This window comes from Oryx dammah, unplaced genomic scaffold (assembly GCF_014754425.2).
Source record: "Oryx dammah isolate SB20612 unplaced genomic scaffold, SCBI_Odam_1.1 HiC_scaffold_20, whole genome shotgun sequence".
Classification (NCBI taxonomy): Eukaryota; Metazoa; Chordata; class Mammalia; order Artiodactyla; family Bovidae; genus Oryx; species Oryx dammah.
The window spans coordinates 3593322-3615397 of record NW_024070204.1 but is presented as its reverse complement, the minus strand read 5'-3'; the positions used below and the strand labels follow the sequence as shown (position 1 = coordinate 3615397).

At 40.5% G+C, this 22076-nt stretch overlaps 1 non-coding gene across 1 annotated transcript; it reads right to left on the bottom strand.

Moving 5' to 3' along the window:
* Window positions 1-12500: 12500 nt before the first annotated feature.
* On the bottom strand, window positions 12501-12605 carry LOC120879742. The gene has a single exon (XR_005724886.1). It is a non-coding gene; the product is annotated as a U6 spliceosomal RNA (small nuclear RNA).
* Between the last annotated feature and the right edge of the window lie 9471 nt (window positions 12606-22076).

Here is a 22076-nt window from a genome sequence, read left to right as displayed (position 1 = left end):
TCATAAACATGTCCAGAGAATTAAAGGAAAAGTGATTTTTAAATAAGAATGTTATATTGATATGTCTCATTAAATGGGATCATACAAAACAAAATCACAAAGAAATACCCCTTTGCATTCACTGTGATGGGTATGATGGAAAAGACAGATGGTATCACGTATTGATGAGGATACAGAGAAATATTAAGACTCACAATTTGATTGTGGAAATGCAAAATAGTGAATGCAATAAATAAAACAGCTATGCAGATCCTCAAAATCTTAATGATAGAGTTAGCATATAATCTCAGAAATTCTGTTTCTAGATATTTATCCAAGAGAGATGGCAACATAGATACACAAGAAACTTGAACTTAAATGTAGGTAGGGAGTGACAAAGGATGAGATGGATGGATAGCATCACCGACTCAATGGACATGAGTTTGAGCAAACTCCAAGAGGTAGTGAAGGACAGGGAAGCCTGGTGCACTACAGTCCATAGGGTTGCAAAGAGTCAGATACCACTTAAGGAATGAATGTCAGCAAACAACAGAATGGCACTACTAAAGTATCTGAAAAGTGGAAGCAATCCACGTGTCTCTCAGCTGGTGAGTGGATAAACACAGCTGACACAATGGAATTTCATTTGACAGCAGGAAGAATCAAGTCCTGATACATGCTACCATATGGATGAAACTTGGCAATATAAGGTAAGGTGAAAGAAATTACATTTTGCTGATAGGTGCCAATGTTGTGAACATACTGAAAACCACTGACTCTTACACTTTAAATGAATGACTTCTATAATATATGAATTATATCTCAATACAGCTATTTGGGAAATACCTGGGATTTTGAAAAATGTTGAGAGATGTGCTTTATGAATCAGACCAGTGCACAGTTGCGATGCCAAACAGCCAGCCTAGGGCTTGGAATCGAGCGTTTTACAGATGTGACTTCATAGTTACGCTGTATTTAAGTCTCCTCTACACTTTCTAGGACATTTGTTCCTCTTATATCTTCTGGTTGTCCTGAAGTCTACCCTCACTGGAACCTTCCTGACAGGAAATGTGTCAGAATTGTTCTGGTCCAGTTACATTTCTCTAGTCTTGGTGCTCAAGTGTGGTCTCTTAACAAACTTGCCAAAGATCAACGTTGCCAGCTTCTGACAGCTTCCTTGGGCTGTGGAGCATTTCAGCATGAATATAATGTTCATTGACTGCGTGGTGGTCTGTCCAGTTTAAGGATGAATTCAGTGAGTCCAATCTGCTCTGCTGTCTGAAGAGAAGGTTTTCCACTGACTGCCCTGCCTGGAGCGGGTCCCTGGTTCTGTGGTTTTATAATGGTGGTGTTGGTCAAGTTTGTTCTACACCCACCTCCTCCACAGGCTGCCACTGAGCTTTGCGCTTGGAACTGCCCAGAAGTGTTGCTCCAATTGCATCTTATCTCTGATGGTTTCTGGTTAACCCCCTTGAGTATACGACATGTGAGTCACTGAGTGTATCCTGATTCAAAAATAACATTCAGGGAGAGTGATCTGGAGCTCAGTGTAGTGGATCTCCAACATTCCACATTCCAAAAACCACAGAACCAATGTCACTGGATGCACGGGTACACTGTTGGAGATCAGATGTGTGCTGAGCCTTTGTGATACAAATGAGTCATTGAATACATTATTCTCCATCAGCCTGGAAATATTGAATAGTAAAGACTTAATCCAATTGTTAAACTTTTGAGATGAGGTTAGTAATTTTTCTGGAATTATGTTGTCGCAAGTTTTTATTTTTCCATTCTTTAATTTAAATTCTGAACTGACATAGATATATGTACTTTCTGATTTTCTCAGAAATTCTACTGCTCATTTTCTCATGAAAATAATTCCGTTGTCAGTGGCGGCTGACCACCTGGATTTCATGTCTCTCAATATTATTGTTTAATGTATTAATATAATAGTGCAGCCATGAAATTAAAAGACGCTTCCTCCTTGGAAGAAGAGTTATGACCAACCTAGACAGCACATTGAAAAGCAGAGACATTACTTTGCCAACAAAGGTCCGTCTAGTCAAGGCTATGGTTTTTCTTGTGGTCATGTATGGATGTGAGAGTTGGACTGTGAAGAAAGCTGAGCACTGAAGAATTGATGCTTTTGAACTGTGGTGTTGGAGAAGACTCTTGAGAGTCCCTTGGACTGCAAGGAGATCCAACCAGTCCATTCTGAAGGAGATCAGCCCTGGGGTTTCTTTGGAAGGAATGATGCTAAAGTTGAAGCTCCAGTACTTTGGCCACCTCATGCGAAGAGTTGACTCATTGGAAAAGACTCTGATGCTGGGAGGGATTGGGGGCAGGATGAGAAGGGGAAAACAGAGGATGAGATGGCTGGATGGCGTCACTGATTCAATGCACGTGAGTCTTAGTGAACTCCGGGAGTTGGTGATGGACAGGGAGGCCTGGCGTGCTGCAACTCATGGGGTTGCAAAGAGTCAGACACGACTGAGCGACTGAACTGAACTGAACTGAATAGATTATTATCATGCAAGTAATTTATATGATAACAATAATTCGTTGCTAATAATTTACAAATAACTACTTCAACCTTAATGCATGCCTAAAATCTTTCATCAGACCAGTTTCTACAACACACAGTCTTCAGGACTTCTAGGAATTCACTGCTGTGACACATTCTTAAACAGATTTCCCTGTAATAACCACTGATGAAATCCTGAAGAATGTTGATATATTGAAATGTGCTTTGAGAACCACATTTTTTATTTCAAACTTTATTGAAGATCTTTTCAAACTCTGTGTTAACCACAGAATTGGTGACAACTTGATGGATGTTGTGCCCTTATAAAAGTTTCTTTATGGAGTTATTAGAAATCCTCCCCTCTTGGTATGTCTTGCACTTTTGAGGTTCTCACTCTAATGCAAAGAGTGATTCTGAGGGAAGGCAACTTCGTGATCAGATCTGGACTCAGCAAAGGTTGAATATGAAGCAGTAGCCATTAAAGCGAACTTCACTCCTTGTTTTAATTAGAACAAACTTAGGCACTCTGCCACTGTGAATTTACATCTGGCAGGTTTTAGGGAAGATTGAGACACTTTGAGGGAGATCCATAAACATCTTCCATGCTGAATATTGAGTTATTAGTTTATCTTCACTTTTTCAGGTACAAGCTTCATTACAGAAGTGAATTTTTGGCACAATTGCCAAAATCCCTCTGGGATTAGAAACCTCCTCTAGGAGCTCTGTATATGCCCGAAGACTAGGAGTTTAGCAAAGCTGTACTGGGAAAAACAAAAACAAAACGAAACAGTAAAAAAAGGTGTGTTATAAGTCACGCATCTCCCATCACCCTGGAGCTCCTGTGATTCCAGAAACAAGCCCATCAGGGTCCTCTTTCTGCCTTTGTATTTAGGGAGCCTTTTTGTTTTGTTTACATAGAATACTCTTTTGCACTTAAATTTTTATGTACATTTCTGTTGGAATGCCACATTTTGAGAGTCTACATTCTTGAGTAAATAAATGTAAAAACTTACACAATTTAAACTGTCTTGTTATCTGATGTTTCCATTGCATAGAGAAAGACTGACCATAATTACCAAGTTGTATCACTTTGCCAACAAATGTATGTATTGTCAAAGCTATCGTTTTTCCAGTAGTCATGTACAGATGTGAGAGTTGGTCCATAAAAAAGGCTGAGCACCAAAGAATTGATGCTTTTGAGCTGTGGCGCTGGAGAAGATTCTTGAGAGTCCCTTATACAGCAAGGAAATCAAACCAGTCAGTCCTAAAGGAAGTCAATCCTGAATATTCATTGGAAGGACTGATGCTGAAGCTGATGCTCCAATACTTTGCCACCTCATGTGAAGAACTGATGCACTGGAAAAGACCCTGATGCTGGGAAAGACTGAAGATAAAAGGAGAAGGGGGAAGCAGAGGTTGAGATCGTTAGGCAGCATCACCTACTCAATGGACATGAATCTGAGCAAACTCTGGGAGATAGTGAAGGACAGGGGAGCCTGGCGTGCTGCAGTCCACGGGGCCTCAAAGAGTCAGATATGACTTAGCAACTGAACAACAACAGCAACAACGTCACATACACTGTGGAATAACTGATTGCCCTGTCTGTGTCCCGCAAGGGTTGTGGGCACCTTCCTGAGCATCGCCCTGCTGGGTGGACTTTGCTGCATCCAGCCCCTCTATAGTGCACTTACCAGCTGCGTCTGCTCATCAGACGGAATGAATACCTGACCGTTTTCATATTGTGCATCAGGTTAGCAGATTACCCGTGTCGTGATACCTCTCCCCCACCCCCACCACCAGACAGCTGGGATTTCCCCCAAATGAAGAATTCTTCATGGAAGTTCAGAACTACATTTGGCTGAATTGTCTCCAGGCCAAGGTATTGGTATTCGATGCTTCCAACCTCAGAGGTGTCTATCAGGACCCCGGTCAAGAGCAAAGAGAGGTATGTCTACGGCAAGCAGAAAGTTCAATTGCTAGCCAGACACGAAGCTTCTCATACAGCTGATCATGTTACTTATAGCAGGCATAGTCATCCAGTCATTCATTTATGTTTTAAAAAATCATTGAAAAAAAAAAGAAAAAAAAATCATTGAAATATAGTTGCTTTACAGTGTTGTGTTAGTTTTGGTGTTCAGCAAGGTGAATATAGATTCTTTTTCATTATAGGCTATTAAAATATATTAACTATAGCTCCCTGTACTATACAGGAAGTCCTTGTTTATTTATTTCATATATATATATGTGTGTATATATATATATACTGTATATATTTAACCCCAAACTCCTAACTTACTTTCTCTGTCTGTGGGGCTGATTTTGTTTTGTAAATAATTTGATTTGTATAAAAACTAAAAATAAAGTTGTCATGTGATCCAGCAATCCCATTTATGGGCATATATCTGGAGAAAACTCTAATTCAAAAACATACATGCACCCTAATGTTTATTGACATATAGCCAAGATTATTTACAATAGCCAAGACATGGAAGCAAGCTAAATCTCCATCAACAGAGGAATGAACAAAGGTGATGTGGTACAAATAGGCAATGGAATAGTACGCTGCCATAAAAAGGAATGAAATAATACCATTTCTGGCAGCATGGATGGACCTAGATTATCATACTGAGTGAAGTAAGTTAGATAAAGAAGGGCAAATATCATACGATACCAGTCATTCATGTACTCACTCCTTCAACAAACATTTATGTTAAGCCTGTTATGCTTGGGTCAGAGACGCGTTGGACAGCATACACTAGCCCTGATTTCTAGAAACCTGCAGTCCACTGGGGAGAAACTCTACCCTCACACAAGCAATGCTTCAACAGCACTCACAGTACGTGCTGCAGAGGACTGTACACTGTCTTATGAAACTGTTCGCAGGGTCCCTAAGGAGGACTGGAGGCTCAGGGTAACCTGTCTGAGGAACTCTCACTTACAAGGGGATCTGAGAGCCACACCAAGCTTGCTTTGCTCTTCAACTACAGCTACGTCTTGGCCTCATACCTTTACTGTTTGCTCATCTCTCTCACCTGCTGCTTACTCCGTCCCCTGCTTGAAGTGCCATGTGTGGGTACTCTGTCTTGACTTCAGCCAAGGCTGCTCTGAAATCTGTGAGACAGTCACATAATTTTTAGAAATATCTGAATTACATCTTTTTAAATCAATGGAAATGATGAAATGAAGCAAAAGTTAAAAAAATAATTGGGAATCATTAGTACAAAGTCAAAACACTGGCAGAGCAAGTGATGAAAATTTAAAACATACTAGGACTTCCAGAGAGAGAGAGAGAAAAGTAACAAATGGAAAGAAAATAATAATAGTATAAAATGCCTAAGTTGCTCAAAAGAAACTTTTGTTCTGTTTAAGAAGTAATTCTGATTACCATAAAATATTAGTGAGGAAATACACTTATGCATGTTCTGAAGGGAACCCTATGCTCCACTGGAAAAGATAAAACCTCAAGTCTGTCTTCCTTTTGTTTATTAAATAAATAATTTATTGCAAAATAAAGAAGATTCAAATACTATCAGGCATATCATGTACTAAATCACTCAGTTATGTCTGACTCTTTGTGACTACATAGAGGTTCTTAAAAGTAATGATGCATTCTCAGAAATCTAAATACCAAACTATCAGAAAACCAAAGGCATTATTAATATAACTGTGGCATTGGAAGAAGAGTAAAGTACAAGCACCCTGAAAGTTTTATCTAAGTAAAGGGTAAGTGGATGAGAAAAACAGCTCACTGTGAGAGCACAGTTATTGTTTTTTATGCCTCATGAAAAAATATCAGCTGAGTGGTTACTCTTAGAGGACTGGGCTATTCAATATCAGAGGTGAAAATCATAATGATGTTTCCCAATTCCGTGTGGCAGAGGGAAGCAAGGTTGGAAAAGAACTCAAAACCCACCAGAAAAAAAAATGGGGAAAGATTAGGAAAGAAAGAAACGATATGTGTAAAATAGATGCTGGAAATTAAACTAAATAAACACAATAAAATGCAAATGTTACTTCCTTGAAAATTATATATGGTGTCATTTTGGATCTTAAAAATTAAGCTAAACTAGCAAAAATAATGCTACTGTATTCCCAAAGAGGCCTTCCCTAGTAGCTCAGATGGTAAAGCATTCGCCTGCAATGCAGGAGACCTGGGTTCAACGCCTGGGTGGGGAAGATCCCCTGGAGAAGGGAATGGCAACCCACTCCAGTATTCTTGCCTGGAGAATCCCGTGGACAGAAGAGCCTGGTAGGTCACAGTTCATGGGGTCTCAAAGAGCTGGACACGACTGAGCAAAACATGCAAACACGCACATTTCCAAAGAAAGGGAGAATGAGAAGGAGGAAGAGGGGATGGATGTGGAGGAGTGGGAAAAAAAAGAATTGGAACAGTTGATGAAGAAAATGTCAAACAGAAGAAAATATAGTGTTTTATATACATATAAACATGTAATTTAGCAATAATGACTGCATAAAATGTAACAAACTTCTTTAGTGCGAAACACGTATCAAAGTTAATAATTCATTGATATGTGGACGATACACCAGACTCAGTAAAAGACACATTAGTATAATTGAAGATGGTTCAATAGAAAATTTTAAAATTAAAATCTAGAGATAAAAATTAAGTAAAAGGCTCAAGAATGTAAAAGAGATGTGGAGTTCGAACAAGTATTAACCAATGTGGATCTAAGTTCTCAGAGAAAAGAAAGAGAATGGAAAACAAACCACATTTGAAAACAAAGAAACCTAAACAATTTCTAAATCATGTGAAAGATATCAACCCACAGAGTCAAGAAATTCAGTGAAACCAAGTTGAATAAATAGAAGGCAAGTCTCATCGAGGCATACAAAAGTTAAACATAAAATAACTCGAGAGCAACAGAAATATAATATATACATAATGATGTTATCCTTCAAGAAAATAATAATAAGAATGGCAGATGATTTCTGAACAGAGATAATGGAATCCAGAAGATAGGAGGACAACGTTTTTAAAATAGTGAAGGCAAAGAAAACAGCCAAACATTATTCTATATCCAGCGGGTTTTCTTCATAACTCCAAGAGCAATGAGAATGTCTCAGAAAAACTGTGGCTGCATACCTGCGATATTAGAAGTGCTAAAGGACATTCCTCAGGCCGAAGGCCAGTGATCCAGACTGAAACACAGAGGTGGCCTGGGCATCCTCAGGAAGACGCTGACCCCTGGCCTGTTGGCTTGGTTGTGAGACTGGTGTGGTTATGACAAGGATGGCATGACACGCCTGGAAAAGAGTGGCAATGTTTCCTCTTGTTCATATATGATTTATCCTCACAAAGCAAATTTATCTTGAATTAAAATCAGGGATACTTTTGGAAAGTATTCTTTACATTTTTCCAGGGAGTAAAAAGAGAATGATAGATTGAAAAGTTATTTCATAGGTGCTGTTTAAAGTGTTGATTGGAGACAGTGCTGACAGATTGTTGATAAAATCTTTGAAAGAGGAAGTCGCTCAGTCTTGTCTGATTCTTTGGGATCCCATGGACTACAGAGTCCATGGAATTCTCTAGGCTAGAATACTGGAGTGGGTAGCCTTTCCTTTCTCCATGGGATCTTCCCAACCGAGGGACTGAACCCAGGTTTCCCACATTGCAGGTGGATTCTTTACCAGCTGAGCCACGAGGAAAGCCCAAGAATACTGAAGTGGGTAGCCTATCCCTTCTCCAGCAGATCTTCCTGACCCAGGGATTGAACCGGGGTCTCCTACATTGCAGATGGATTCTCTACCAAATGAGCCACTAAACAACAACAACAGGGGGCTTACCAGTGGGCCCCTGATCAGACAGGACTACTGTCCTTATAAGAAGAGACGCCACACGTTCTCTGTCTCTTTCTGGCTTTCTCTGCACACCAAGGAAAGACATGCAAGACACAGTCGGGGTAGAGGGGTGCCATCTGTAGGCCAGGAAGAGAGTTCTCACCAGAAACCAAGCAACTAGAGCCTTGATCTTGGACACCTAGCCTCCAGAACTGTGAGAAAAAGCAAACCTCTGTGGTTTAGGCTGCTCAGTACATGGTATTTGTTGTGCCAGCCTAAATAGACTAGTACCCAGGGCATTTGTGTACTGCCTCCTCCCTCAAATGAAGTCTACACAAGGAAGGGGCTGAGGTATTATCATCCTAACTGGCTGGCTAGCATGAATATTACCCAACTCCTGCTGGGGTTCAGCATCTGTAATTCAACATCACCCATGTTTTGTCCTATAAAAACAACACTTAACTTTAAGCATTTACGTGTAATTTTCAGTTCACGGGATTACAGGAAATGAAGAGCAAATTGATGGGCCCCAAGAGGAAGCAGAAACAAATTAAAAATGTGGCTCTTTCAGCAGGATATCAAGCAAAGCCTCTTTGACATTTAGTGGTTTTCATTTCTTTAAAGGTTCTGCTATATATATTTTTAAAATAGAAATGACTAATGGGAAATAACAAATGTAAAGCTTGTCCTAGATTCTGACAACTCAAATGGAAAAAGCAATTTTAAGCTCAATTAGGTAAATTTAAATATAATCTGGGTTTTGAAAGCTAAAAGATCATGCCTCAAAAAAAGAAAGCAAGAGCTTTGATAAGAACATACAGTAAAATATCTTGTTTTGGTAAAAGATACATGTGTTTCCTAGATGATTCGTTATAACATTTAAAAGATTAGTGATGATCTCTGAATGATAAGGAAATGACTCTTCAGTTTTGTTTGTATTTTCTAGTGCTACAATTTCTATAAAGATAAATGCTGTTGGTAATCAGCTCCTTTGAGGAACATATTCTATCTGTTCAGTTCACTTCAGTCGCTCAGTTGCGTCTGACTCATTGTGACCCCATGGACTGCAGCATGCAAGGCTTCCCTGTCATCACCAACTCCCAGAGCTTGCTCAAACTGATGTCCATGGAGTCGGTGATGCCATCCAACCATTTCATTCTCTGTCATCCCCTTCTCCTTTCTGCAATCTTTCCCACCATCAGGGACTTTTCCCATCAGTCAGCTCTTCGCATCAGATGGCCAAAGTATTGTAGCTTCAGCTTCAGCATCAGTCCTTCCAATGAATATTCAGGACTGATTTCCTTTAGGATTGACTGGTTTGATCTTGCAGTCCAAGGGACTCTCAAGAGTCTTCTCCAGCACCACCGTTAAACAGCATCAATTCTTCGGTGCTCAGCCTTCTTTATGGTCCAACTCTCACATGTATCTCTCAGTAGCTGCCAGCTATTGACCTCTCTTCATTTCACTAAAAAACGTGATCCCTAAATTGTTGTGTTTCTGTTGATTCTTACTTGTGGCATACTCTTTGATGAATTCAACATTTGTAACAATAGCCTATATACCCCAGGGCCTCAGAACTCTGCAAGCTTCTCTTCATCGTCTCACTTTAGCCACTCTGTCTAACAGTTGCACACATAACTTTGTCAATCCCAATAAACACAGGCTCTGGAATTTTGATTCTACTATCCCATCCTACTTAAGTATCTTCCTCGTCACACTGAGGGCACTTCCTATGAATGAGATCTCCTTTTGCTGACCCAACCTGGTTTTCCCATTTTCGCTCTCCATCCTGTTTTCAGCTCTTTTCACTAGCTATCACTCTCTAGGATATACTACTATCACATTCTCTTAAAAACGCCTTATTTTCCTTGACGCTTTCTTTTCTTTCTTTCTTTCTTCTTTTTTTTTGGTCATACTCATCTGTAGAAAGCCAAACAAAGCCTCAAAAACCCAACTATTTTCCATGTTCAGAAGCAGCAGAACATGCCAGAGAGAAATGCTTAACGGTGCTTACTGCTATTACCTTAATTTCATGATATAGTTCTCAAAGTGCCTCTCAGATCTCTTCCAGTTTTGATTATCCTTCAGTTTTCTTCCTACTCTTCCAAACCGCAAGTTCCCACCTTCTCTGCATTTGAAAGTATCTTACTCTCAGCTGATGACCTTTCCTTACTTGCCCTTGGGAATGTAAGTGCACCCAGACCGACTTCTCTCAGGTGACCCACGTCCTGCAGTCACTCCACCCTCTGACTTTCTGGGATGGATGGTATTTCTCAGTGCCCATCCATGTAACCCCCAACAAGGCAAAGAGTGCTTCTGGTCACCTTTAGAGTGAAATCCAGACCCTTCAGCAGGCTTCCCTCCTGCCTCTTTCTTACCCTGCTGTGCAGCTTGCTCACCAGGCTCCACTCAAATCAGCACCAGCATGTCTTTCGCCCTTGTCTTGGGGCCTTTGTGTTGGCTGATCCACCAACAGGAAAACTCAACCACGTGGCCGGGCAAGGTTCTTTCCTTTTCAGATCCTGCAAGACACAGCTTCAGGGTCATCATCTCAGAGAGACCTTTCTTAATATCGCAAATAGGAATGGTGCTTCCTGGGACTTTCTCTCACATATTTCTTTTCTCTGTTTTCTTTCTTCCCTTTCCTCCCTCTCTCCCTTTCTCACTCCCTCCCATCCTTCCTTCCTCCTTCCTTTCCTTCTTTCCTTCCTTCCTTGTGGAATGCAAACATAGTCCGTTTGTCTTTATCAGAACTAAGAGTGATGTGATGGGAGACACTGAAATGTGTCTCCATAACAGATCTTCCAAAAGACAGCATACTAAGTGCTGTGGGAGCAATGCCACCTCAAACACCTTCATCAGAATGGAAAATCATTTTTGACTTTCTTAATTCATTTTGTTGGAAAAACAATTCTTATTATTAAATTTAAATTCATTTATTATTAAATTAAAAAAAAAACATTAAATTAACTGCAAACTGTGACTTTAAAACTAGATTCTAAATTGAGTCTCATATTTATTTTTTTGACTCAACAAGATGTGTGCTGACCACTTGCATGGACTCTGCTATGCGTCCATAACTCCAAAAGAAAATAGGAAGATTTCTTAGAAGTCCCTTTATGCAGTTCCTCCGTTAGTCAGGAGTCTATATTTGGTACACACTTAACTGCATACCTTAGACCCTGCTTGGTGTGTCTGAAGCAGTGGTTGCTGGAATAACCTGGTCGAGGATGTCTCCGGAGAACAGGAGAAAGCGGAACGCAAGGCTGCTATGTGGAGTTCAGATCTCACCTCTGCTCTCTTGCTTCCCAGGACACCAAGCGAAGAGAAGTGGGGATTAGGAAGCCTGCTGCCCAGGGATGCTCTCGGTTCAGGTACAGCACAAGATGCGAGAGCACGCACCCTCCTGCAGCCTCTGAGGAAGACGGTCCGTTCCTAGAAGTCAAGCCGACAGTTACATTTTCTGACTTTAATCTCAAGTAGGTGAATTAACCTCTTGGTAATAAGACTGTTTCTGTAAAGCAAAGTGTCTTTAGTAGCTTACTTTCTTTGCCTAATCACTCCTTCCTACTGCACAGATTCTCATTACCAGAGGTGAAAGTCAAATTGTTTCCTATTCTTTCTGACCCCCTGGACTATACAATCCATGGAATTCTCCAGGCCAGAATACTGGAGTTGGTAGCCCTTCTCCAGGGGATCTTCCCCACCCAGGGACTGAACCCAGGTCTTCTGCACTGCGGAGGATTCTTTACCAGCTGAGCCACCAGGGCAGCCCTGTGCCCAGAGAGTCCATCTTATCCATTCCATTTTGGAGACTCCTCAGCATTCAACTAGGGACATGGCTAGATAGAGGAGGTGCTCAAAAATATAGCAGGTACTGTATTTTTTACAAGAAAAATGGAGGGAAAAGGGAGAGGGAACAGGAGAATGAAAGGGAGGGAGAAAAAAAGAGATAAAAATGATGGCTATTCCCTAATTACAAAGAGGGATTTCTGGGATATTCTTTTCTTTTTGCTTTTCTTCTTTTAAGTTTAGTTGCTTTACAATATTATATAAGCTATAGGTATACCGTGTTATTTTATACATAGCAGCTGCGCTTCTAAATCTCCTCCCCTGTCATATCTCTCTCCCTGCCCCACTGGTAACACTTAATTTCTTCTCTGTATCTGTGATTCTGCTTCTTTTTTTTTTTTAAATAAAAACTATGGAAAGCAGTACACATGTTCGTGCCATCCTTGCACAGGGGTCATGCTAACCTCTGTATAATTCCAGTTTTAGGGCAGAGGCAAGCACCGAAATATTCTCAATACTTATTGAACCTAAAGCCCAATTATTCCTCTTTATTAAATGACTTATTTAAACACATTTAACCACAATGGGGCCTATATACAGTAAAGCACCTCAAAATGTATGAAGAAATAAATTCCAATTTAGTGAACTGAACTCTTACTAAATAAAATATAAAGATGGGCAATTCATAAGCAACAATTTTTTTCTTTCCACTAGCACAACAAAATAAAAGGCTGTTTTTTGAAATACCTATATTAATTTTGATGTATGTAACAAATTTGCAAATGCTTTTATCATTATTATGATTAGTAGTTTATTTTTAGTAGTTGTTATGTCAATTTAGTATAGTTACCACAGTTATTAACTATTTTAAAAGTTTTTCTCAGTTTTATTGCCAGTTCCAAATTTGTCAGGAGCAAAGAAAAATATAGTCTCAAGTAACTTACTTCCAAACCTACAGAAATCTGTGATGTGGAAGGATTTTCTTCGATCCGACAGGCGTGGCATTTTGATGACGTGAAAGTGCTCACCTAATGTGGGGCCTGCATGTCCCTGAGTTCATCAGGGACAGCTTCCTGCAGAAGCAGGTTCAGAGTCTGAGATGCGCACAGCACCTGGAAAGTCGTTAATAATATGCTAACTCCTAAGCCGAGTGGAAGAAACTCCCATGTAAAGTATAATAGGGTCTTTTTTGCTCTCCATTTGTATGTATTTAAAAATCTTTAAAAATATTCTAGGAAAAAAAAGCAAAACAAAAACAAAAACAAAAACAAACACGGGTGCCTTACCAGGTGCCTTAGAGAGGGCTTTCCACGCGCTCCTCTCCAGAAGGTCGTCTCTGCGACGTGCACGCCGGGCTGTCGTTGGGTCTCCTCGTGCATTCATATTTAACTTCTTTCATTCTGTGGCCTTTATTAGCTGAACTCCTGGAGCTTGTAGCACATTTTAAACAGCAACACTGGGAGGATGTAAATGCAGAATAATGTATCAGGACTCAAATTTGCATGGTCAAATGTCAAAAAAATTAGGCCTTCCCCAGAACCATGTCAAGAGAAATAACATAAGTGGGCAAACTCAACAGCAGGCATGCCATTATCATTTAGCAAAAGCTGTCATCTCCGCCAGCCAGTGGAAGCAGTGGTCATTAGCTGGAGCTCTACCGGGGGGTGCTGTGATTCTTTCTTTCTTTTTTTTTTTTTTTTTAGGATTTTTATTTTTTCCCCATCATCTGGCAGTATTTCACAGAACACCGCGATGCCATGTTGCCTTCCTGACAGGGAAGTCAGGAGATGGGGGCTGGTGTCTTTGGAGTGGGAGGAGTGGAGGGCTAAGGAGAAAAATCCATAATCGTCCACTGTCAGCTAGCGGGTGCAGGAATTGCATTACCTATCGGATAAATACTCATTAAGAGTAATCACTTTATTTCAGCTCTGTAATGACATTAACAAGCTTGGAATACAGGGAATTACATGAGTCAGAACAAATAATTGAATATTCCACTGCAGAGGGAACACAGCACAAGCCTGCCTTCACGTCATGCCGTCTCTGAAGCTAGCACAAGCATGCAATTAGATAATGAGCTTAAACAGCATTAAATTGGCACTGCTCGTACCACCACTGAGAATAAAGAAGTATTAATTGTTCAACTCTCACCTGCTAGTAATTTCATGCAAGGCAAAGGCTAGTAAGCTTTGCCCTATTTTGATTTCAAGGGACTTATACACAGGGTTTGAACAAACTAATAAAATTGGAATTTAAAGAGAATCTGAGATAAAGAAAGGTGAAAACAGATGTTGATGATGAACCATATTAGTGGGAAGGGGTCTACTTTGAATGTGAGGTGGATGAAAATTGGGCTACATTTTAAAACTAAAGATTACCAAAAGAATGTGACAAGTATCCTATAAAAATCCCGCCCCCCCCCAATATTTCTAGCAGGAGCATTTCTTTCAAAGTGATTATAAAATCTCCTGAATATGCCTACAGAGATGGGATTCACACAATTCCTTACAATTAGCACAAGCTGGGTAGATAGGCATGAATGACGATATAGATACCGACGCAGATATCGCTACTGAACCAGAGGTAAACATAGATACAGACAAGATTAGCATGGTGCATCCTTAGTCATGGAGAATGCTAGAGGTATGTAAAGCTTTCAAACAGAACAGGATGTCCTGACAAACAAGAGAAGATTTTCAAAGGCAGGTGAGCCACACGAGACGCTTCCCTAACTCGTTTGACTCATTAGCAAGCTGGGACCCTGAGCGAAGAGGAAACTGCCTTTCTGACGCCCCATCCCAGGACCACACGGGCATCACTTGGTGTTCTGGGTCCATACGCGTGGGTTAACCTAATGTGGTGCATCAAACTGCACAAGCTGTTCGCGAATACCCAGAGAACCCAGAAAGCTGCTGCGGCTCTGCCTGCGCGCAGAGCAACGTGTCTTCCCGCCCCCGAGAAGCGGCCCAGACCGGAGCAGGCAGAGATGAGCCGCGAGAGTCTGGGCGCTCTGGGGAGGGCAATTTGGAAGATTCCGTTTACCGACGGTTCTACCACAATTCCAAATCTGTGTAGTTATTCAGACGAGCCAATCAGCACCGGATATTTGATAGGCAAACTCAATAATCATTTATAATCTTGACAGGTTAAGGGTCTCCAAGGCAAAGCATAATATACACAGTGGGTCTGAAAATAAGAGAAAACAAATAAAGGAATCTCTATATTCCTGAACAAATATCTTTTCTTTCTCTGGTCCTACAATCTTCCAATCAGGGGTTTCCTTTATCATGCCAATCCTCGCAGGACACACAAAACCATTTTTAATCTATTTTTCTAAGTAGACCACCATCCTGCCTTCACCTCAGTACTTGTCTATAACTCATGTGGGTGTGTGAAAGTTATATTTCTTTAATAAAGGCAAGGCAAAAAAGAAATTAGGTCCTACTTTAGGACAATTTGCAATGTGTCAATAAATTCGAAATTGAGAACTAAAATAGAAATTTGAGTATTCATCACATCTGTCCTATAAAATAAATTGAAACTGCTAGAAGGAAAATTATCCACCAGCCCAGTCTTTTTGAGGGAGTAACAGCTAGCATATTACATTGTGTAACAGGTGCCCAATCCATCTTAAAAAATATCCTGGAAAAGGATATCCTTCAAGTAAAAAAAAAACCTGGAATTTAAACATCCTTCCTCTTTCCTTATTTTCTTCTCTCTTCCTCCTTTCTCTCATTCTCTCATTATAAATTGATTCTAGTTTCAGATTCTAGACTCTTACTATAATGAGAGGCAGTTATTCTGGGTCTTAGCTTTCATAAAATATTAATATTTGTTGTTTAGTTGCTAGGTCGAGTCTGATTCTTTGAGAGGCTATGGCCCTCCAGCTTCCTCTCTCTATGGGATTCTCCAGGCAAGTATACTGGAGTGGGTTGCCATTTCCTTCTCCCAGGGAACTTCTTGACCCAGGGATTGAGCCCGAGTCTTATGCATTGCAGGTTGATTCTTTACTGAGCCACCAGGGAAATTCTTGATAAAATATTACTTCTTATACAAAGAACTATCTGAATTACTATTTGGTAAAATAAAATGTGTATACTGATTTTTTTCTCTCTACCTAATTGTGTGCTAGACACACAAGGGGATATCTTCAAGCATGTACATTTCTATTGGATCCAAAAACACGAATGAGACAATTAGGAAAGAATACAAGCAAAATTACGAGTCGCATTGTATAACAGGACAATCCAAAATTACAGGTCTGCTTCTGTGTCATTCAGTAAATATTGATTGGTCACGTGCTGTATCAGTCACTACGCCCTGTTTAAGACATTCAGACATATCCAGTTTTCTCAAGGAACTTTATTTCCTTGAAGTAGACAAGCAGGCACAAGGAGATAGAGAATATGGTACTCACTATAACTTTTTTTGCAAAGATATTTCCTTGGAAGAAATATTCTTGTCAAGATGAAATCAAGAGAGACCTGGCTTTTGGCAGCCAAGTCTTACGCAAGATGTGGCAAGCAAAAGATAAAAGACGTGAGTGAAACTCCAGTTATGGAGATAAGAGAGGTCACTGGCCCTTCAGCTGGCCCTTCCCCATGACCGCCCATTTAGCATCTGAATCCCAGCTCTTTAGGAGCGCTGCTAAACTCACTGCAGACTGGAGAAGAGGACTCGGGAGGAGCCCTGTTTTTATTATTAATATTATCTTTTGAAACAGACAGAGCAATAGCAGTCTGTGTATGTGCAGGGAGAGAAAGGATGACTCATGTGGTAAATTGGGATAGACTGTTTCGTGCAAATAGATAGCTTGTGCAAACGATGGAGGCATATGGGGATGTATCATATTGAGTGAAGTGAGTCAGAGAAAGACAAATATATGATAGCACTTGTACATAGAATCTAAAAAAAGGGTACCACTGAACTCATGTATAAAACAGTAGGGACACAGCTGTAAAGATAAACTCTTGGTTACCGGGCTGTAAGGGGGGAAGGGATCAGCTGGGAGATTGACCCTGCCATGGGCACACTGCTGGGCATAAAGTAGGTAACTGATGAGAACCCGTTACTGTTATATACAGTGGTGTGTGCACGTCAACACCAGTCTCCCAACTGATGCCTCCCCACCTCTCTTACCCTCTTGTAACCATGAAAGAAAGTGAAAGTGAAGTCGCTTAACCGTGTCCGACTCTTTGCGACCCCATGGACTGTAGCCCACCAGGCTCCTCCGTCCATGAGATTCTCCAGGCAAGAGTACTGCAGTGGGGTGCCATTGCCTTCTCCAGGGGATCTTCCCAATCCAGGGATCAAACCCGGGTCTCCCTCACTGTAGACAGACTCTTTACCATCTGAGCCACCAGGGATACATTTGTTATAACCGAGGAAGCTCAAAGAATACCAAGCAGGGTAAATACAAAAACAAACAAACAAAACAAAAAACAAAAAAACCCACTATCACTAGTCATAGTGGAAAAAAAAAAAAAAGGCAAACAAAATCTTAGAATAAGCCAGAGGAAAGAAACACCTTACCTATAGTGGAAGAAAGGCAAGAATTACATGGGATATTTCACCAGAAATTATGCAAACAAGAAGCATAGAGTGAAATGTTTATTAAATGGAAAAATTCAAGCAATGACAATTTTGCACACAGTAAAATTATTATTCCAAACTGAAGTAGAAAGAAACAGCTTCACAGGCAGGAACAAACCTCCAGAATTTAGGAGCTAATAGAGCTGCCTTACAAGAAATGTTTAAAGAAGTTCTTCAGAGAGAAGGAAAATTATTTAGGCCGGTGAGTTAGATCTACATAAAGGAAGTGCATCAGAAAAAGAATTTAGGCAAAATAAAACATTTTATTTTTTCTTCTTATTAATTGATCTAGTAAATAACTAAAATAATAAAGAAAAATACACAGAGTGATTATAGCATACAGATCAATATAATGGATGGCAGCAAGATTGTTTACTTACAATACTGGGAGGGAGGAATTCTGAATACTCAATTCTATGTTACCTATACTACCTGTGAAACAATAAAGGATGTTTGGAAGTAGACAGATTAGTGGTAAATCTGTATTGCAAATTCTAGAGCAACTACTAAAAGTTTTGGAGACTATATGTAACATATCTAAGTAATACATGAGTCAAAAAAAAGTCTTGATATTTTAAAAGAATATTGCAGTCTTTGAGACACTTAAGACATTTGAAATAGATGAAAATAAATAAAAAGCTTTCATTTTTGTAATATAGTGAAAGCAGTCTTTAGAGGGAAATTTATAGCATTGCATGCATATGCATGGGGAAATTTATAAAATCAATAAGCTAATTGTCCACATTACCAAGGAGAGGAAAACAATTTAAACTTAAATCAAGAAAAAAAGTAATCAAAATTAAAGCATAAGTAAATAAAATTGTAAACTTGAAAACAATAGAGCAAATCAGTAAAATCAAACTGATTCTTTGAAATAATCAATAAAATTGATGAAACTGTGGCCAGGTTAACCAAAAAGAAGAGATGAAGCAATTTATTAATATCAAAATTAAAGAGTGATCATCATTATTGAGCTAATGGATAGAAAAACAATAAATGAAAATTAGGAAAAGCTCTATGTTCACAAATTTGATATTTATATTGAAAAATATTTTGGAAGATCATAAACTATCAAAATGTACACAGGAGAGATGGGTAGTATGAATTGTGGGTGGTGTTTGGTTGCTAAGTTCTGTCTGACTCTTCATGACCCTGTGGACTACAGCATGCCAGTCTTCCTTGTCTTTCACTCTCTTCCAGAGTTTGCTTAAGTTCATGTCCATTGAGTCGATGATGCTATCTAACCATCTCATTTTTGGCCATACCCTTCTCCTTTTGCCTTTAATCTTTCCCAGCATTAAGGCCTTTTCCAATGAGTTGACTCTTCCCAGCAGGTGGCCAAAGTATAGGAGCTTCAGCTTCCAATGAATATATAATAATGAATAATATTAATAGAGTTTATCTATTGAAGACAGTGATCAATAGTGAATACCGTTCCAAAAAAAGAGAAAGAAATCACCAGGTCCTGAATATTTTACTTGCAAATTCTTCTAAAGTTTAAAGTAGAAATCATATTAATTTTCTCAAACTCCTTCCAAAAACAGAAACAAAAGGGACACTTTATAGCTCATTACATCAGGTCACCATTATGTTAATGCCAAAACCATACAACCAATTACAAAAAGGAAAACTTATAGACAGATATCTCTAATAAATCCAGATACAGAAATTTTCAACAAAATAGTAGCAGATTAAATGCAGCATTCATAAAAATAAGTATATGCCATCAAAAAGAGGGATTTATTCCAGGTATGTGAGGCTGGTTCAACATTATAAAATCTGTTAATATAATCATTAATAGGCTAAGAAAGAAAAATTATATGATCCTATCAATTCAGTGTGAGTCAAGAAGGTATCCTTACAATACCTCTTAGGTCAGAGGCTCTCAAAGTAAGGTCCTCAAACGACAATGTCATCGCCACCACCAGGAATATGTGACAGGTGTCACTGAGCCCCACTCTGGAAATTACAGACCAGAAACTCAGAGCTGGGCCCAAATAAACCCCCTGGTGATCATGATGGGTGGTACATGCGAAAGTCCATCTCCTTGTTGTTCTTCAGTTGCTCAGTCGTGTCCAACTCTTTGCAAACCCCTGAACTGTAGCACACCAGGCTTCCCTGTCCTTCACCATCTCCCGGAGCTTACTCAAACTCATGTCCATTGAGTCTGTGATGCCATCCAACCATCTCATCCTCCATCATCCCCTTCTCCTTCTGCCTTCAGTCTTTCCCAGCATCAGTTGGGATGAGTTGGTTCTTCGCATCAGGTGGCCAAAGTATGGGAGCTTCAGCATTAGTCCTCCCAAAGAATATTCAGGGTTGATTTCCTTTGGGATTGATTGGTTTGATTTCTCGGCAGTCCAAGGGACTCTCAAGAGTCCATCTCCTAGAGGACACTTTTGAATTTAATCCTGCATTCATCATACTATAATTTATTTTTTCATAAACTAAGAAGATGATTGAACATTTTTTCCCAACAACAAAGAAGAAAGAAATATAACCCCAGTCCTTGTGATGAAAGTGACCATCCTTCAAGCAGCAAGTGTCTTCCTGCAGAGTGGGACACAGCAGCAACATGGGCTAAGGACAGCCAGGCAGAGCCTTTCCAGAATCACATAAGCCTGGCTGCTCCTGGCAGGCTTGGCATATGAAAACTCCACTCGATTCTGTGGTCCCAGGCTGCCTGCCACATCACCGTTTGTGAAGTGTGGTCTTATTCCTTGCTTCGTGGGATTCAGTACTTGGGGAGTGGGGCTGATTGAGGCTCTGCTGCTTGGAAAGACAAATTCATCCCCTTACTAGCTATTTCTGTGAGGACAAACCTCTGGCCATTGCTGAATGGTTCAATGATGTCTCTTTGCCAAATTATACAGTGACTGGTTGGTCTCCTCAAGGGACAGAATCATACTTGGGAGGCTCAATGTTGGTCTTTTTCCTTGACTGTGAGGCTTTGTTAAGTGCTATTCCATGCTGTGTCCAGGTACACCTTCACGTCACCTGTCACTCACTCTATTCATGTGCCTATTATGCAAATTCCCTGTTGGGCAATGATGATGCCTGGTTAATGTCGATTGGCAGAGTTATTTTGTCTGTTTGCTCAATGTTTCTTTCATGGTGACTGAAAGACTTCCATGCCTTCTAGTGGGCATTAGCATCTGATCCAAATATCATCACATCTTGTACCTACTCCTTTATAGGCATCTATTTCCCTTAAAGAGCTCTTTGTCTGTAATATCTCAGTTCTTTTCTTTTTTTTTTTTTTTATAATTCCAGGTCCCTAATCAACTGGCCAGGATACTGGCAATTGTCTAGAAATATGTGTATATTCTCCCATTGGCCTACTTCTCTCTCCACACAGAGTAGATGGCCAGGTACACCATCATGAGCGGTTATGCCCTCTGGGGAGACTTTCTTTCTCTGCTGGTGTTACGGACATCCCCAAATGTCCCTATTGAGGCTGCCATTCCTCTTCAGCTGTGTCTGTATCCCACCTAGCCTCTCCTTCAGCTGACCACATGGAACTCCCTCCAGAGCTGCAGGAAGAGCTGGGGACAGGTGATGCTGCAGTCATGGTGGGCGGCAGCTGGTTCCAGGCTACCTGGCCGTGCAGCTCACTCATGCCTTCTCGTCATGCTTTGCTCGGTCCTGGATGTTCTGTTCCCATCTTACAGCAGATTGTTATGACATCCATGTGGTTCTGTGACTTCAAGGGCTGACAGATGGCTTCTGATAGAGGCTGGGCTGGATGCGTGGTTTCGCTGTGCCCCATGGTCAATTGTTCCATGTGCCAGAGCCCAGGAGCAGGGCAGGAGCTTCTCGACAGGCATGTGGTTCTCTATTGCAGATGCTGCAGCTCTTTTTTCAGATTATCAGATCCATATTTTTTGCTTCTCCCAGTGGGGCTTTTCATAAGCTTCACCTTCACTTTTCCCCACTACCAATGCCTCTAATCCATAGTCTCTGCTGTATCATGGGGTCAAAATGGAAGGACTGCTTGATCTGAAGCATGCCTTCTGAAAACACCATTTTTGACCTGGGCACACTCTGTCAACCTTCTATGTCACCCACTGTACGAGCTTACCATGCATCATTCTTCTTTGGAGTAGAGAATGGAAGATAGCCTCATTCTCTTTTACTCTGGTGGGACCTGCTGGCATGAGTCTGCCCCCTGGACCCATAACATTTTATCAAAGATAAGAGCTCCCGAAATCCCGAGAGTCTACTTCTCACCCTTTGGAATGCGAGGGCAGTACTGAGATCTTCAGCACAGCAGACATCGCTTGGTCACTGCCCTTTGTACCCCTCATCCATGCGGTGGGCCGACGTGGGGTTCTTCAGGTATGCCAGCGGCCTGAGCCCCGTGAAGCTGGGCACCATGTCTGCAGTGGCA